Source organism: Myotis brandtii, unplaced genomic scaffold (genome assembly GCF_000412655.1).
Source record: "Myotis brandtii unplaced genomic scaffold, ASM41265v1 scaffold463, whole genome shotgun sequence".
NCBI classification, from domain to species: domain Eukaryota; kingdom Metazoa; phylum Chordata; class Mammalia; order Chiroptera; family Vespertilionidae; genus Myotis; species Myotis brandtii.
Window position 1 is genome coordinate 3,060,383 of NW_005367694.1, and position 2,637 is coordinate 3,063,019.

At 62.9% G+C, this 2,637-nt stretch overlaps 1 long non-coding RNA gene across 2 annotated transcripts in view; it reads left to right on the top strand.

Moving 5' to 3' along the window:
- The first annotated feature begins 606 nt into the window (after window positions 1-606).
- LOC106727680 overlaps window positions 607-2,637 on the top strand; it is a 17,657-nt gene continuing 15,626 nt past the window's right edge. Inside the window, exon 1 of one of the 2 annotated variants that reach the window (XR_001363916.1) lies at window positions 607-2,520. This is a non-coding gene — a long non-coding RNA (uncharacterized LOC106727680). The remainder of the gene's footprint in view (window positions 2,521-2,637) is intronic. The other variant, XR_001363917.1, reaches the window with a different exon arrangement.

The window sequence follows — 2,637 nt, forward strand, 5'->3', positions numbered from 1 at the left end:
CACAGACTGAGGCTCCGTGGAGACTTTCTGGCAACAGGCCCAGGAGAGCAGGGATCTCATCCCTGGGGGGGTGGATTCCTTCCGCTCCACCAGCCAGGACCCTCCTGGTGCTGTACCAGCTGCCAGGAATGTCTAAGCTACGAAGCCATGAATTCAAGGCCCGGGCAGGGAGCGAAGGAGGGGCCTGCGCTGCCTGTGGGTGAGCAGGAGTTTCCGGCCTGGGGGCAGCAGAGGGAAGATGCACGGGAGTCAGAAACGGTGGGGAAGGCACGGCACAGGCCCGGGCCTGCCCTCAGCCTCCCAGGACAACAGAACTTCCAGAGCCCAGCACATCCACAAGCCACAAGCCCTCTTGCTTGTGCAGACCCCCTGGGCCAGGCTGTCTTCCCGGAGCCTCTCCCGTTCCTCTCCTCCGGGACCACAGGGAGAGGGCCAGTCCCGACAACAGGACCCCGGCTGCCCATGACTCTTCCATAGAGAGAAACAGAGGCTCCGGGGTTCTGCAGGCTTCCTGCTAGTGAGGGGCAGCGCCAGCGTGGGAAATAATGTAGGTGTCCTCTCCCTCCCTGCTCCCCTACCTGCCCATGTTCCCCTCTCCAATCCCCTTGCCTTTCAGGGGCCTTTATTTCCCCCTCGGTAAATGGGCCAGAGGGAGGGGCCCTGTTGGCAGTGCAGGAGTTCCAGAGGACTTCCCTACATGGGAATGGCTGACGGGGGTAGGATGGTGGTCTTTCAGGTATTTTGAAGGTAAGAGACCTGCGGTCAGAACTCAGTGGGGGCCTCGGCCTTCAAGTGCCCCCAGCAACCACCGAGGGAAGCCTGATCACTGGCCCATGTCACAAATGAGGAGACTGAGGCACAGAGTGGTGAACTGTCACACTCAAGGTCATAGCCCCCAGAGGGTGGCTGAGCCAGGACCCAAATCCAGGCCGCTGCTGTCCTGCCATCCCACACTCAGGAGCCAGGAGCCATCGCCTGTCTCGGTCCTCGAGTGGGAGCCTGCTTCTTCCGCACAGATGGAAAGACAGGCTGAGACAATGGGGCGTGGCCAGCCTCACTGCCTGTCCCATCATGGGACCCACCCTCACACACCTTATAAGACTGACTGGCTTGTCCCCATTCTACAGACGAGGACACTGATGGTGGCAGGGGAGCCGGAGCTGTGCCTCTGCCTCTCTGGGCCCCGGCCTGGAGTCCTCCTTACCACAGCGCGAGGGAGTCACCAACACCCTTATCTCAGAGCCCCACACCATACCCGAGGTAGGTGACACCTCACCATGGAGAGACCGAGACACTGGGGGCAAAGGCTTCCTCAGGTCACCCTGGGTCAGCCATGGGGAGGGCACAGACCTGCCCCCCCGCTGAGCTGAGCAGCAGTCACTGCTGAGCTTGCCGGGGCGTCTGGCCCATTTGTCCCTGTGTTGACCTCCAGATTTGAAATGGGCCTTCCCTGCCCAGGTGGGCCCCAGCCCCCATCGGCCACCACCGCCCTGTCATGGGGGGAAAGGAGGAGTGTCCGGGAGCCCTTCCACCTCACACCCTGGGCTGGGGCACCGAACTAGCCCCCAGCACACATTCCCAAGGCCTCTGCTGCAGATTTGGGCAGAACCCGGCCACAGCCCACCCAGGCACACAGGGGCACCTACACCCGGAAGGAAAAAAGGCACATGCTGATGTGTCCACAGGCACATACGGTCATGCGTGCAGACACACATGTTCACACGCATGCCAAGTTACACCTACACAAACAGGCCTGAGGGGCTGTGGAGGGGAGACTCCGGGACAGGGGGCTGGCGGACAGAGTGGGACCAGGATCCTGTAGGCGGTTTCTCGCCTCCTCTATCTGTGAGCTCCAGCTGCCCAGAGCCTCCCCCTTAACACGTGCATGTAGGCACAGGAGTGGGTCCTGCCCAGGGGCGCCAGCATGTGCTAAGCATGGAGATCATAGCAAGCATGCTATGTACATGTGTGTGGCCATGGGCATGCAGCCGGGGGCGATGATGCCGGGGTGCATCCCTAGCATGTGTGCACGTGCACACTGGGGCAGCCTGGCATGTGTGTGCACACGCGGTATGCAAGGGTGCAGCCCTTGTAGACACGTGCACGTGTAAGAAAACGTGTGTGCAGCCTGCGGCATTGTGGACATCAGCAGGGCAGCCCGTGGGGGTGCCAGGGGAGCACTCTTCCGGCAGAGCATGCAGTCGGGTCCCCAGCCCCCACTCTCAGGACTTCATACCAGGTAGGGGGAGGGGTCCCATGAGGGCTTCCAGGGATGAGGCACCGTGAGCCCCTCGGCCCAACCCGCAGGGGCCCTTAGGCTGCGGATATGGGGGCTTGGCTGCCTCCTCTCATGACTGGCCCCCTGGAGGGGCAGCGCAGGGCTAACCCCGCACCCCACCCCTCTGCTGTTGCCAACACCCCCATTCATGCCGCTGCGGCCTGACCCCAGAGACGGGAGAGGTCCTGAGTTGAGTCCAGCGGGGCAAGGGTGGAGGCGGTTGATGCCCCCAGCCCTGCTAGGTACCACGTTTCTGCACACATGGTCATTAACCCCTTCGTGGCCGGGATGCTCCAAGGCTGGACCGCGCCCTTCCAATCGGCAGCCTCCACCCCGGCCCCGGCCCCGGCCCCGGCTTC